The 17,036-nt window shown below is 39.4% G+C and overlaps 1 long non-coding RNA gene across 1 annotated transcript in view; it reads left to right on the top strand.

Moving 5' to 3' along the window:
- Nucleotides 1-3,130: 3,130 nt before the first annotated feature.
- The window catches only part of LOC142745317 (uncharacterized), a 69,793-nt gene continuing 55,887 nt past the window's right edge, over nt 3,131-17,036 (top strand). Inside the window, exon 1 of the long non-coding RNA XR_012881683.1 lies at nt 3,131-3,215. This is a non-coding gene — a long non-coding RNA (uncharacterized LOC142745317). The remainder of the gene's footprint in view (nt 3,216-17,036) is intronic.

The raw sequence follows: 17,036 nt of genomic DNA, 5'->3' as shown, positions 1-17,036 counted from the left end.
TAAAAAGATATGTGGAAAATAAATGACACGTCGTTGATTGGTAGAGAAAACAAACACAGCGAGGAGGAAGGAGATGTCGGGAAAGAGGTTGGGGGGGCGCCAAATTGAATCTTTGCCCCGGGTGCTGGAGAACCTAGCTACGCCTCTGCCAGTGGCACAGCTATAGGGGTCGCAATTGCGACCGGGCCCCAAAGCCAGGAGGGCCCACGGCCCCCCCGCACCACATCAATAAAAAGTTACTATAGTAACTCGGGCCGTGGGCCCCTGTTACTATAGTAACTGACAGTACTTAACTTCTTGGTTCTGGAGCGCAGCGGAGGTCCTGATGTCACCACGCTATGCGCCGCGCACAACATCGTGATCCTGGATAGGAGTCAGGACAGAACTTCCGCCGTGGCTGAAGAGGAGGGTAAGATTAATATCCCTGTCTGCTGAAACTGATTGGCGGGGTCCGACTCCCGGGAGCCGGCCAATCAGCTGTTTTGAAGGGGCCGCAGCACTCGTACGAGAGCTGCTTCCCCTTCATTCCGGTCACTTGCTCACACTGTGAATCCGTGTCGGCGATTCACAGTGTGAGCGAGTAAGTGAAATAAAGGGGAAGCAGCTCTCGTACGAGTGCTGCGGCCCCTTCAAAACAGCTGATTGGTGGCTCCCGGGAGACAGACTCCGACACATCAGCTATTGATGGCCTATCTAGAGGATAGGCCATCAATGTTTAGGGACTGGACAACCCCTTAAAGCCTAGATGTAGCAGGCTTAGAGGGCCCATGAGACAGGATCACAGATTGTGTGATGCTCTCTGCTGGGCCCTGTATCTAAGCCAATCACATGGTAGGCTTAGATACATGGCCCATGTGTGATCCTATCTGATGGGCCCTGTATTTAAGCCTACCACACGGTAAGTTTAGATACAGGGCCCCAGCACACAGTAATCTTATACTGTATAAGATTACTGCCTGCTGGACCCTGTATCTAAGCCTACCTTGTGGTAGGCTTAGATACAGGGTCCCACAGACAGTATCACACATGGGCCCTGTATCTAAGCCTAACACATGTGTTACTAATAATTTTTTGTGTGTTTTCTTACAGGTTCGGTCGTTGGACTACGTGGGATTCCAGGACTACATTTATGACAGCTTTTTTTATTATCAATAAAATAGTATGAGGGTTGTGTCGTTTATTTTTTATTTCAATAAAATATTTTTTCTATGTCTTTGTGGTTTTTTTTAAACTATATTACTACCGCCTTAGTAATGGCCGCCGGCTGATTGACAGCATCCATTGCTAAGGCGGGGCTTAGTGTTAGCCGATGCAGAGGCTAACACTAACTCCCTTTATTACCCTGGTACCCACCGCCACCAGGGGTGCTGGGAAGAGCCAGGTACGATCCAGTACTTGACCATCTGTAGTGATGGCCGGGCAATGGGGCGGCCAAAGGCTGGTATTATAAGGCTGGGAAAGGCCTGGAACAGTGGCCCAGAGACCCAGCGATGCAGCTGAAGGCTGCGGACCGTCGGCCATGAGAAGTTTGCGGGGTGGGGGCAATAAGAACTTTTACATCGGGGCCCATGAGCCTTTAGCTACGTTCCTGGAGAAGACAAAAGCAGATCCATGAAAGTTAATATGGCTGACAATGAAAGCTGTCAACTAGTGCCAGAAAATTAATCAAGGAAAGGTCCACAAACATCTGAGCTTACAAGAGAAATATTGCATACAGTTAATGCATATAATGATTCAGGAAGCCATTATTTATTTATTTTTTTCAGTCAACATAGCCGTATGAGGGCTTGTTTTTTGTGGGACAAGTTGTAGTTTTTCATGGCACCATTTATTACACTGCATAAGGTAAACTGAAAAAAATATATTTGTGGGGTGAAATGGGCAAAAAATAGTGATTACACTATTTTTTGGGAGTTTTTGTTTTTACGTCCATCAGAAGGCAAAAGCTACATGTTCACTTTATTCTATGGCGACCATCGGCACCATGCAATCGCGTTGCGATGAGTCCCCTGATTCTAATGCTTTACGATTGACCGCAGCATTTAAGTGGTTAAACGGGCGGAATCAAAGTGATCTTTGACTCCGCCCGTTGCAGTGATGTGTCAGCTGTATTACAAAGCCATCACCCGCTAAGTATGAAGTGAGCTCAGCCCATGCATCCCCTTAACGACTGCCACATACATGTACGTGGCATATCGTTAATGGGTTAAGAACAATATTGTATGACCACTCTGAAGTTATTTTGGTAGTTACAGATAATAAGGCGTAGAATGTAAAGGTCCTATGTTCTCAACTTCCATTCAAGACTGGACTTCCGGCCTTTAGTTTTGTACAGAGACATAAAGGTGTGTACTGCATCAGAGTTACACAGGGCCCCTACTGTACCTCCATATGAAGTCATTATTATTTAATTTTTTGGACAGATTCAACTGGAAAAAAAAAATTGTGGCTTGCTCTAATGGACTCATGGAAGCATTGCTTCTAGGGCAGAATATCCCTATAAATACGACGCCAATTTGTACGGCAGTGCTTGAAGGCTATACAGCTCTGTACTAAGAAGTCATACAGCGCTGGACATCCACTCCCCTTCTTGTCTCTGCAGTATAAGAGGCTGCCAACCTGGGAGAACAGAGTTATATATGATTCCCTACATACATGCAAAAATAAATATAGTAATGAACTTATAAATAGTTACTCTTTCAGGCATTACTAGTCAGCCAATTGCTTTCATTATTCTTACATGCCTGCAAAGATCGGATCTATCTGATTCACTGTTGACTTGATTCACACTTTAATTAATTGTTTCTTGCCGGAAAGGAGTGGTATTTTACATTCAAGCACCTGGGTTTTACTGTAAGTATTTAACAGAGAATTCAGGGATGAAATACTCAAAGAGGTCATACGGTGTCTGCACTTTAATTACCGCAGTTTGTACTGCCATACTTTCTACCACTTGAAAGAATATTGATTTTCTGTTTCAACGCTTTAAATGCTTGCTACATTTTTTTGAGTTAAATATTGGCATACTTTTAGGAGTCAAGGGCCAAAACCTTGAGGCACCGTGTTGATAGAACAAACAGAGTTTTGTTCACTATAGCTACAGAGAAAATCACTACCCTTGCCATCTCTACGCAATGTGTCATGCTGGTGAGAGTAGCTGATCAGGAGGGAATATAGACATACAGGAACGGAAAAAGTTTTGTCTTCATTATCAGGTAGACCCGTGACGCCTTGGGCTTTAACAAAAACCACAAGATAGTAAAAACTGGCAAGAGTGGGTTTATCTGTTCTCTATAGACTATTTCGGGAAGCAAAAGGCCTAGTGTGTAAACCATCTGACTACAAGTGCCACTAGCGGTAAAAGAGTGCAAGACCTCTGACCATCAATACTTATCTCAATGAACCTCAAAATATGTTTCCTATTTGTTTTTCGCTTAGACTCAGTAATGTACATGTATAGATTAACTAATCTAGAAAGATTACTAATATGTTGTAGTGTTTCACTATATTATAGTATCGTCTCAGTCATTGTATACTAAATGTTATTTTCTGCTGAAGTTAGATATTGACGTACAACGCACCAAGTAAAACAAGGTATATAGATAATAGATATAGTTCAGTTTCAGGAATCTGTTCTGCATTAGGTCGCAATGAAAGCAGGTGATGAGCAATCTTGGGTTTCCTTAGAACTTTATACCTCTGTACTTTTTTCTATGCCCCTGGGTTGGTACTATACAACACTGTTGTGGGGGCATCTGTGACTGATATCTGTAGAGCTTGTTGCATGCACTGTGTTTAAAGCCAAAGGTAGGATCAAATTCAAATGGCAGAAGAACTGAAACGTTTTTCCTTTAAATTTCTCTTTTTGTTTTGGCGGAAAAAAAAAATGAAATGCAGCAAATGTTCTGCAATCTTACCCATTGGTCAGTAGAATCTGAAAAATGGCTGAGGCGGGAAGGGGTTAATTGTTTACATATAACCTTTAAACCATAACTTGGGGCAATGTTTATCTTGGCAAACTACTGCAGGAGACCAAAGTTTGTTATTTATTATTTTGTGATATAATTTGTTTTATAGACGTTGAGTCAAGTCATTGTTATGTCATAATGTGTTATCTGTGGTTTTATATAGGACTGGTTAACCTCACTAACCTTTTCCATTATTTGTACCCAAATATTTACTTCTATGCATCCCCTACTTACCCATAGACATTTTAAAGTGTAATTATTAATAGAAAGGTATTGAAATAAATTGATAGCAATTGAAAGAATTCTTAATAAAATAATATAAAAAGACAGGCTGAAAAAGCAGAAGCAACCTCAACCCCTTTCTGTACTGCACAGGCCGGCGTTCTCAGAGGACATGTGCCATACAGACACTGCCACTATGCCCACTTGATCAGGAGCGGGACAATGGCTGCAATGGCTTTTCACGGGTTACAAAAGAAAAGAGCAAAGTGAAAAATCCCCTGTTTTTGATTCACAAGGATGTCTTAATGCATGCAAACAGCCTATGTAAAAAAAAAACTAATTCAAAGTAGGGGAATAAATAACTTTTTTACTGATACGTTTTGCATCTGCACTGGGAGGTTTCCTGGCACATACTCAAAACGGACACTGTGTACACTGTGTGTATGGGTCCTTACTTGTAGATCAGTGGAGCTCCATGCATAACATAACAAGCAGCTTATCTATGTGTTTGCACTCCTCGGCTTCTGGTTACTATGATGACATAGGACGCTTTACTCCTACCACCTCATCATGGGAACACAGTGGGCAGCACATACCAAAATATATTTTAATATTATTTTATTGAATTATATGTATCTGTGTGTAGTCTGTTCTTGTATTTTACACTTACTTGTAGGCATGAGATGTGATCAGTGAGGCTCCCTGCAGAGAATGATTGATGATGCTCTACCAAGCGTCTTAACTCGGTCTTTGCATTTCTCGGCCTCTGGCTACTATGACAACATAGGACGCCTTACTCCCAGATCCTCATCCATTTCCTTTTCTGTAGGGGGTGAGATATGTCCATATATTGAGAATGGATTCCTCTTTCATTAAGGTTGACATAGAGTCCCTGCTACGTTTAGGACAAGGTGAGTAGTCCCATTCTGGGTGCATAGTGAGTTTAAAATCACCTCCAATTATAAACATACTCTCCTTAATTTCGGAGAGCATCTTAAAAGTTTGTTGTAAAAAACACAATTGCTTTTAGATTGTAGCTCGTCTCGCCACAACCTAGAACATTTATCAGGACTGTTTTAATCTGTTAACAGTAAAGAACATAAAGTTAATCCCCATAAATAGAGTGCTATGGTATTCAGGGCTCCACATCTCTATTGCTCTTATTCGTATGGCATTAAAAAATAGGCAGGCACTAGTGATGTTAAAAATAACAATTAATATAGTAAGAGAGAAGAAACAGTGCTCAAATATGAAAACAACACACTTGAGAATATACCAAATTAGGTGGGTCCCACTAATGGATCACCAACCTCAATATCTTGACATGACTGGCTCGCACAGAGCCCTGGACTAAACGCCATTGAACACCTTTAAGATAAACAAGAACGGAGATTGCGAGCCAGGCCCTCTCGTCTAACATCAGCGTTTGACCTCAGAAATGCTCTTCTATATGAATGGGCAAAAATTCCCACAGACACACTCCAAAATCTCGTAGAAAGCCTTCCCAGAAGAGTGGAAACTTTTTTAGCTGCAAAGGATGGACCAACTCCATATCAATACCTTTGGATTCAGAATGGGATGTCATAAATGCTTCTGTAGGTGGGAAGTATGTGTCCCAATACTTTTGTCCATATCCTGTTGGCCTTTATGTAACCAGCAGCGTGATCAATTGTAGGGGGATAACGTGATCTCAGGAGTTTTGTAGTAGTAGTAGCCAAAGTTGCAACAGACAGGTCAGTGTACAACGTGGTTCAATAAACTTGTGCGGCAGTTTAGCCAAATTCTTGTATGATTTCAAGAGCTGATCTCTTATATTATAAAAGTGAAGGTCTAAGTTACTATCCAGTCGAGTTAAATCTGGGAGCACTACCTGTACCAGTTCTATTACATAATTAGGCAATTGGTCACCGAGGACAGATTCAGGGATCCCCCGGAATTGGGGGTTATTCCTCTGTGATCGGGCCTCAATGTCCATCAATTTTCGATGGATTATGTCCAGCTCATCATCCAAGAGCTCAGCCTTGTCTATGAGGTCATTATGCGTGTGAGCAAAGTCCGCTATTGTAAAGGATCTGCCAGGCACAGCTTCGGGGTTAACTCCCATAGGTAATCAGTCTACACCTGAATCTACGTCTCTGAGACTGACTCCTTCTTCCACCACTCAGGATGGCAGGCTTAGGAGTGGGAGAGCCTATCACAGCCTGGCCAGACGGAGCTAGCTCCCGTCCCTCTGTCTATTTATACCTGCCTTTCCTGTTTCTCCCTTGCTTGTGATTCTTTCCATGTGGTTTCCTGGCCCAGCTACAGCTCCTAACTATTTGATCCTGCTCCATACTGACCCTGGCTTACTGACTACTCTTCTGCTCTGTGTTTGGTACCTCGTGCTCTCCTGGTTTGACTTGGCTCGTTCACCACTCTGTTGCTCACGGTGTTGCCATGGGCAACTGCCCCTTTCCCTTTGCTTTGTATTCCCTTGTATGTTTGTCTCGTGCACTTACTGAGCGTAGGGACCGCCGCCCAGTTGTACCCCGTCGCCTAGGGCGGGTCGTTGCAAGTAGGCAGGGACAGAGTGGCGGGTAGATTAGGGCTCACTTGTTCGTTTCCCTACCCCCGTCGTTACAGCTATCTTTACCTCAATATGGTTAGTGCGTTAAGAAATTTGTCCCCTTTCAAAGTAATCATTTGGCAGAAATCAGCCTGAGCCCTGTAGGTGTTGTAGAGGGTATGTATTCTAATAATTTGGCGGAAACCATAGCTCTCTTCGTTTTTCCCATGTTAATTATTGTAACAGGGTATCAAATCAATGTGCTGTGAGTGAGTGGGATTTCTATGTGCCTCTGTAAGTCACATGAACTCCAGGGCTACATAGTCAACCATCCCGCATTATGTGCAGATTGTACTGGGCCAATACTAAAAAATTATGACAAGGTCCTCTTTTGAAAGAAGCTGTTTTTTACAATAATGGAAACTGATCTTTTCCTTTTACAGTGCAAGCTGCTGTATTAATAGTATAGATAGAAGGACTTCTCAAAAGAACTTTGGTCAAATAATTTTGAGGTCTGTAATTTTAAGTGCTGCTTGTTAATGAATAGTAGTCAGTGAATGACATGAGTATGTTTTTGAATTAGTCTATAGAGTGATTTATTGTGTGGACACTCTTAGGCGTTAATAGGGCTCTGCAGCTCCAGTGGTTGAAGAGAAGGGTTAATGTAGATGATTCTGGAATGGTACTAGCCATGGGCGTAGCTAAAGACTCATTGGCCCCCGATGCAAAGATTCTTCTTGGGACCCCGCCCCAAACTTCTTATGGCTGACGACCCGCAGCTTTCAGCTGCATCGCTGGGTCTCCTAAGTGACCCAACGATGCAGCACTAGCAGCCAGTGGCATCGCTAAGGTCTTGAAATGCCTGGGGAAATAGCCCCAACACATATACCCCCCCAAAAAAATTGTGCATGTGTGTGTATATATATATATATATATATATATATATATATATATATAGATAGATATCAGACAGCATATCTATAGAACTACGACCCTAAAGCTATGGATGGGATTAGATACAGTGGCTCAGCAGACAGTACCCCCCACGATAGGATTAGATATAAGGCCCAGCAGACAGTATCACACATGATAGGATTAGACATCGCTGACATTGCGGCTCCAGCGCTCGACCCAGGAAAAGTAAGAATAATAATTGTTTTCTTTTTTATGTGTTATTAATTATTTTTGTGTATTTTTTTTTTTACAAGATTGGTTGTTGGACTACTTCGGATTCGAGGAATACTTCGATAACGGCGTTTTTTTTTTTATTCTCAATAAAATAGATAACATGGGCTGTGTGTGGGATTTTTATTTCAATAAAATATTTTTTCTATGTCTTTGTATTTTTCTAAACTTTATTACTAACACCTTAGCAATGGCCGCTGGCTGATTAACAACGTCCATTATTAAGGCGAGACTTAATGTTAAACATGAAGAGGCTATCACTAACCCCCATTATTACCACCAGGGGTACCGGGAAGAGCCGGGTATGATCCAGTAGCCGACCATCTGTAGTGATGGCTGGGCACTGGCGCGGCCGCTGGCTGGTATTATCAGGCTGGGAAAGTAAAAAAACAGTGGCCTTTCCCACAACCCTCATTAACCATTTTATTGATAATAAAAAAAAGCAGTCATCGAAGTAGTCCTCAAATCTAACGACCGAACCTGTAAAAAGACACAAACACACAAAAAAAACCATTAGTAAGGGCCTGTTCACATCACCGCTGCCCTTCTGTCGGAGGTTTCCGTCGGGTAACCCCTCAACGGAAAGGCAAACTGAAACCTCAGCTTCCGTTTCCCACACCATTGATCTCCATGGTGACGGAAACGTTGCTAAAGGTTTCCGTTTGTCACCGTTGTGACAGGGTTCCGTTGTTTTGACGGAATCAATAGCGCAGTCGTAGGATCTCTTAATCAAGAACTCAATATGTGTGATCATTGAGCTGTGCCGATCCTCATGTACAACCTAAAAGGTGAGCACCATCCTTTTTGTCTTCATCATTTCAGACAAATTATTTTCTATACTGAATAAATCATGAATTTATGGAAAACAGTTCAAGGTGAGTATATCATTTTAAATTATGTCCCACCACCAAAATTGCACCCACCAGAAATGAAGGCTATGCCAAGGTGTTCTTTTTAGAGCCTCTTTAGGCTACGTTACAGGTAGCGTAATTGCAGATTTTCCATCTAGGTTTGCGGCCAGGAAAAATGCAGCTTATTATAGTGGAAGCAAAATAGATGAGGTTTATCAATTCACATCCATACTGCAAAAAATTTTCAGTGGAGAAATTGACTTGCAGTGCAGATTTTTAAATCCAGAGCATGTCAATTTTGAGGGTATGTTCACAAAGGCTATTTTTGGCCGTTTTTCGGGCCGTAAACTCCTTGAAAAACGGCTGATAAATCGAAAGCAGAACGCCTCCAAACATCTGCCCATTGATTTCAATGGGAAATACGGCATTCTGTTCCGACGTGGCGTTTTTTACGCAGCCGTGTAAAAAAATGGCCGCAAAAAAGTAGTGCATATCACTTCTTGAGACTTATGTGGAGCCGTTTTTCATTGACTCTATAGAAAAACAGTTTTTGCAACAAATACCAACTGTTGCTATGTTTGCTGCGGAAAAGCTGCAACTCTGCAGAAAAAAACAAAAGAAAAAAGCCATATTTCAGTTTTTGTTTTTTTTAAAAAGCCCACCTCTGACATTTCCATAGTGATACCACACTGCTCCTTCATCTACACATCAGGCTGAAAATCTGCACCAAATCAAACACTATATAAAAGACATGACTAAAAAAAAAACAAAAAACTTTCAAAATAGAATTGATAAGCTTATAACTAACTACTTTTCCATGGTAAAGGGGAAAAAAAAAAACCTGAAACTAATTAAAGTCTAGAGGCACAGCACACTTTGCATACTAATTATTACATTAGTACAAATGTAAATTGTGTTATACACTTAAGGAATAAACCAAGGCAAACTAAAAAAAAGAAACTAAAAAGTTAAAACAAAAAACAAAAAAAACAAACTTTTAGTCTTTATATAAAGTATTTTTCTGTTAATTGTCGCAATTACTGATGTTTTAAATTTGGTTAGAAGAAGGCCTTTGCTTCTGCTTGTTTTCTAAATGCTCTTCAATCAGATTTTCTGAATCAATTTCCTCCTCTAGCAATTTATTGCCTACTGCAGAAGGTGGTCTTTTTATTCAGCTGGTGTCTACAATTAAATTGCAGCACACTTGTATGAACTGTCATTACTGTAAATTGCAGCAACTGCTAGCAATTAAAGTGCTACATTAAAAGCACATCTTAAGTGACCTTTGGAGATTATTACAAGTAATGTAAATGTATATACATATGTAATAATGATGTGCTCTTAAATCTTGCTTTATTTTTAAAATTGTTATCTATTTTTTTTAAAAAAACAATCTGTAAAGTGGAAAAGCATTAATGTCTATATTCAGTGAAGTATACCGTGTGACATTCCTGCATCTTAAATCAAATGTTAACATGTCTTATATATCATATAAAATTTCAATATAAAAATTTGATTTTATTTTCTAGTAGAACATATTTACTGTGATATATGGTGATTTTGTTTTGCTTCTATTACACCTTTGCAATAATGATGAAAATGAGTTTACAAGGACAACAGATGTCTTATTTGCAGAAGGCCATGTTCACACTGCATATTTTCAGGTGTATTTTGGAGAGTAAAACTTTTGTATTACGCTTCAAAATAGAGCCTGCAAACAGCTTCCTATTAAATTCAACGGGAAATACACTGAAGTTAATACACGGTGTATTTTTATGCTGCTGAATTTAAAATAAAATACCTCATAAAATACGATTCCGAAAAAAGAAGTGACATGACACTTCTTGAAGCGTTTTACAAGCTGATTTTTCCCATTTCCCATTGACTCTTTAAAAAAACACTTTGAAAATATATGTCTCAAAATGCACTTTATAAATGCTTGTAAAGATCCAAAAAAGCGCTCGAAAAAGCCTGGACTTCAGAGGCTGTTTTCTCTTTTAGGCCACGTGCAGAATTTTTCCGCTGCAAATGTTGGGGCAGATTCGGGAGAATTACGCAACGAATCTGCAGCAACATTTGCATATTTGATAGGTATTTCAGACGTTGCAGATATCACAGCGGACTTGTCACAGATTTCAGTTTTTGCATTGCAAAGGCTGAAATCTGCAGCGAAATTACGCTGCTTCTCCGCAACATAATGTGTATGCTGCGGAGGGAAAATTCTGCACCACAGCCTAATTTCTAATTTCCGCACAGTTATTTTCTGCAATGTCTGAACTAAGTTTCCTAAAATGTACTTACGTATTCAGTCACCCATAAAACCAGGACCCAAACTCCAGTTACTTACATTACTGAGACAAGAAGCCTCAATGACACATATCTGCCATCAACTACTTTACCCACTGATTGTTTACATATCCCCCCTCTGCCGAAAGCCGAGGGGCTTGGCACCTGCTGCCACTAAACAGTGGACCCTTGACGGTGCATCTGCATTTACATGTAATTTACCTGGCCTATGTTCCACCACGAAATCAAAGTCCTGTAATGCTAGGAACCAACGTGTCACCCTAGCATTATTTCTCTTATTTTGACTCCTCCACTTCAATGGTGCATGGTCTGAGACAATCCTGAACTTTCTGCCAAGCAAGTAATATCTTAAAGAAAAATCCAACACTACTGTGAGATTTATCTCTAGATATAATAAAAATTGGAATTCCATTTGTGATATTTTTCAGAAACACTGGTCTGTATTACATACAGATAAAAGATTAAGTAAAATATTGACCGATAATCCGGCTATGACACCACGTCGGTGTTCTAATCTGCGGGATATGCTAGTCCGAAGCCATTATGTTCCTCCAATGAATAAATACATATTTGGCTCCAGGGGACCCAGATGGGGTAACGTACCCTGTGGATCCTGTGGGGCTTGTCCAGTGATGGAGAGGGCTAATTCCTTTATGGGCTCGGATTTAGGTAGGTCATACAAGATAGTGCATTTTGTAAACTGTAATGTCCGGAATGTGATCTATCACGCGCAATGTCCCTGTAATAAAATCTATGTGGGGATGACCACAAGGGAGCTGAAAGTGCGCGTGATGGAACACATTCGTGACATTAAAGGGATAACCAACAGTGATCATGAAGAATGTTTTGGTGATCGGAGCAAACCTTTGGCTAGACACTTTAGGGATCACCATGACAGGAATTGGAGGCTACTTAAGGTGAAGGGGATTGATCAGATCTATCAGGGGAACCGTGGGGGTGATATCTTTAGGGACCTTTTGCGGAAGGAGACTAAATGGATTGTTATTTTAGATACTATGTCTCCGAAAGGCTTAAATGAATCTCAAAGCTTTGCATCCTTCTTGTAAGTATTGTTCTATGTTTTTTAACTTTTTATATTTGACTCTACTCTGATTAGATCCGGTGTGACCATTTCTGATCTGAATCGTATCTTCAATGATTAAAATAAACGTGTGACCATCTAAACGAAGGATATCATGGATGATGAAAATTGCCATTATGAATCTACATCAACAATGTGTATTTATTGAATGACTATATATGCACAAGATTTGTTATTATTATTTTCTAATTATAATTTATAATTTTGTATTAGCACATATATGTATTATGTATAATAATCTTTGTTTGAATTATTATTTTTATTGGTGTTCATGTTTCCATGTATGTATATGTTTGTATTTGTAATGGGTCATGTATATATATATATATATATATTATTTTATATATATTTTCACTCTTTTATATTAACCATGACATTGGTCTGAATATATTTAATAGCACAATTGTTATTTATTATATATATATATATTTTTTATATAGGTGTTGGGATTATTAAATATATATATTTTCTGGATATATGTTATAGGGTTTTTGAATATATTCTTTATATGTGTTTAGGTATGTCCATATGTGTGTGTATATATATATATATATATATTATTTATTTTTATTATTTTTTATTATATTTTTTATTTTTTATTATTCATTACACATTATATATTCACGGTGTAATCTTGGCGAAGGCTTGGTTTGTCTTGCGTTGGGCAGGACTCGGTGTACTTTCCAGAGCGGAGGGCCCCCGCTCGGTTTGTGCCCTGTGTGTCCGCCCCTCGTCTGACTTACATGTGCTTTCGCTTTGATAATTATTAGTTTTAATTAACATATATAATAATTTTTATTATGGATCACTTCATTTTTTGGTGATCCCTTATTCATCACATATAATCAATTAGTTTAATATGTTTTGCACGCACATATGGATGTATATATGGATATATATACATGCTCTTCAAGTATGATTGGGTTCTTATAATTAATGTATATGTATATGTAATTTGTGTATGTCTCTCATGTATTGTTATATATTCTTTATAAATGTATATATATATATATGTATACGTTTTCTACTGGATATTGGTTATATGGATATTTGGTAATATATTTGTTGGTGTGCAAGTGTATTGTGCAGGTATTCATGGCACAAAGGAGATGTGGATTGACATTTGGTTTCTGTTGAATTATGTTCGCGATATGAATTTGTTTTGTTTATGATAAATGATTCAGTTCAGTTACTTAACCTACTAAGTGTTTTTGGGTAACACTGTTTATGTGTAATGCGATACTCACTACTCCCTGGCCGGGATTTATCCAGTTAAACTTTTTTTGCTTTACTGATGCCTTTGACACGCATTGTTAATGTGCCTGACACGCAGTGATGCGTGACCAGATGTCAGGGGGTGTGAATGGCCTGCTATACATCATAGGTTTAAGTGCTGTGCACTGTGATATCCATTACTCCCTGGCTGGGATCAATCCAGTTAAACTTTTTTGTTTTGCTGATGCCGTTGACACGCATCGCTAATGTGCTTGACACGCAGCGATGCGTGTCATGATTTCTAAGATCAGATGTCAGGGGGTGTGAGTAGCCTGCGACACACCATAGGTTTAGATGATTTGTTGCCTCCCTGATTGGCTTGACGTGCATCGCTATTATGTTTGACACGCAGCGATGCGTGCCACGACCTTGATGATTGAACGTCAGGGGGTGTGAGCAGCTTGGTGCACACTATTGGTCTATGACTTCCCTCTAACACCGTATTTAAACTTGAGTCTTCAGAGTAGTCATTACACCTCCTGACGAAGGTTGCGAAACGCGCGTCGAGGTGCTTGGTGTCCAGGTGTCCTATCCCACCAGTATCATGTCCTCAACAGGTATTTTGTTCTATTTTTAACTGCCTATAGCTTGTTTCTGATTAGGTCTCCATTATCTTAAGCATGGTTGCTATACTTTACTGTTTGGAGGGACCTGTCAGTCTGATACTCATATACATGATATAAGCTATTACTTACCTGGGATGTGATTCTCTATTGGGAGGAATTATTCTCTATATATAACTATTTTTGATACTGTATTCTGTGAACCTGGTACATTTTCTTTTAATTATTTTTTATATGTCTATAGTATATACTTGGGAGGGGGTTAATTTTGTATGTTTTGTATTTATTGATGTTTAATAAAGTAAAAATAAAAATATTTTGATATAATATTATTATGTCGAGATTTTTCTTTTCGGTTTAATATATATGGATTATGTGAAATCTTGAATTTAATGAATTGGCTATGAGTATATATATATAGGTTATAATACGTTTTTGTTATATATTTCTAAGCAGAGAAACTATATATGGATTATAAAGTACGTGACCAGGCTTGGGTCACCCAACTGGCAACTATTTTTGATGGTACTAATTTAACCCATGAGGATGCAAATGGAGATGTGAAGGAGATTAAGGTATCACTTAAACACCTGCTGAAAAAGCGTACAAAGGTGTGGTGGAATAAGGCCACACTTGAGAAGTATCTATCAAAAGACCTAATCCCGCGAGGTCTTAGAATCCAAATTTTCCCCTCCTTTTTGATTGAGGATTCGACTTTTAAACAAAGGTGGGAAGAATCGTGCAGAGTGTGCTCTAGGAATTTCTTAGAGTTATTGATTGGGTTGGACGTGGCCACTCTGAAATCTGTTGAAACAGAGATAGAGATCCTCCAAGAGAGATTGAAAGGTGAATTAACCGAGAACTCACTTAAAGAATTTGAAAGTGAGCTTGATCAAGAATTTAAAAAGTGGGAGAGTGAAGTACAGGCCAATAAGGTGAATAAACTCAAAAGAGATATCTCGGATTATCAGACCAATACAGTATACAAATGGCAGAAAACTGGAAGATTATATTCTTCGTCACGATCTTCCTCTGTGTCATCGGTCAGAAGTACCCAAGGGGATAATTTTTTAGACAGACAGACCCCCGTACTAGATCGGGAAGGAATTATAGAACAACCCCAAATATACACTCGGAGTCAGTACAACAAAAAGAAATATGGAGGGGTCAGAGAGACCAAGAAAAGGACAAAGAAATATTAGAGGTAATCAATCTTTCCAAACGACAGTTCACGGTTAATGAATTATCAGTTTTGCAAAGGGGGTTGACATTTTGCCCTACAGCTAATTTTGATCTTTTTGAAACTGTAAAAGATGTGCATTTGTTTGCTAGAAGGTTGTTACTAAAACGACACTTTTGGAACCCAGACCAATTTAATCCCGGTAGTTACATTGAAAGGGAAGCACTGGTGGCATTGGAGTCTTTATTAGACGAGAATCAAGGGGTGGATGAGTCTGAATCTACGTTCCCATCATGTATAAAGAAAAAATCCAACACTTTTCCAGCTTTGTCCCTTTGTCCGCAGGTTGATATTTTTGTGCGGTTGGTTACTAAAGATTTGAGAAATATACAAACAAATTTTGGTGACAATTTGAGTCAGGGTGAACGAAAGGCCTTGAAAGATCTTAAACAGATGAAAGACATTATATTTAAACCTGCGGACAAAGGGGGAAACATTGTAGCATGGCCGTGTGACATGTATGAAAAAGAGGCCAACAGACAGTTAAATGATGTACAAACCTATAGGATCCTAGATCATAATCCTACCTCAATATTCAGGAACCAACTTGAAGAAATACTAGATAGGGCTTTCCTAAAGGGAATCATCACCAAGGGTGTATATGAGGGACTGATGGTGAAGGAACCAAAAATCCCCACCTTATACCTTTTACCAAAGGTTCATAAGGATGTTCAATGCCCCCCAGGTAGACCAATTATCTCCGGGATAGGAGGTTTAAGTGAGGTCTCATGTAGATTCATAGACTTCTATCTTAGACCTCATGTTGAGACCCTCCCCTCCTATACCCGTGACTCCACTGATATTTTGTTATCCCTTGAGGGCTTAAAATTTGAACATGACATGTACATAGTCACAAGTGATGTCGAGTCCCTTTATACCTGTATCCATCATAGCCATGGCCTGCGGGCATGTAAATTTTATTTAGAGGCTGGGAATCTGGCATCTGATCTTGTCGAACTTGTCCTTGAGTTACTGGAGTTTGTGCTTTGTCACAATTTTTTTGTTTTCAAGGACAAATACTATCTCCAGACCCGTGGCACGGCAATGGGGGCCACTTGTGCCCCATCTTATGCCAACCTATTTATGGGTTTCTGGGAACGGCATATGATTCAGGATGAACAGAACCCTTATGAGCTCTCTGTTATATCATGGAGGAGATTTATAGATGATGTTTTGTTTATATGGCAGGGTTGTGAGAGGGACTTGACATCATTTCTTGACTATTTGAACACCAATGACATGAATGTTAAACTCATCAGTAAATATAGCCAAACAGAGATTGACTTTTTGGACTTGAAGATCTCTATCACATCAGATGGTCAGGTGGTTACCGATATTTTTAGGAAAGATACCTCTGTAAACTCCTATTTGAAGGCTGACTCCTCACATCCTAAACATGTGATCAAAGCCATTCCACGGGGACAATTTATACGTGCAAGACGTATTTGTTCTTCCGATACATGTTTTGATAACAGATCTAGGGATCTAACTGACAGGTTTCTTAGAAGAGGCTATGATAATACCCATGTCAAACGGGAATATGAGTATGTGAGAACTTTGAATAGAAATGATCTTTTAAAACCTAAAATAAAAGAAAAATCCAACACTACTGTGAGATTTATCTCTAGATATAATAAAAATTGGAATTCCATTTGTGATATTTTTCAGAAACACTGGTCTGTATTACATACAGATAAAAGATTAAGTAAAATATTGACCGATAATCCGGCTATGACACCACGTCGGTGTTCTAATCTGCGGGATATGCTAGTCCGAAG

The sequence above is a fragment of the Rhinoderma darwinii genome, chromosome 1, assembly GCF_050947455.1.
Source record: "Rhinoderma darwinii isolate aRhiDar2 chromosome 1, aRhiDar2.hap1, whole genome shotgun sequence".
Classification (NCBI taxonomy): Eukaryota; Metazoa; Chordata; class Amphibia; order Anura; family Rhinodermatidae; genus Rhinoderma; species Rhinoderma darwinii.
Note: the sequence above shows the minus strand (reverse complement) of the source record. Positions and strands in the feature narration are given on the sequence as shown.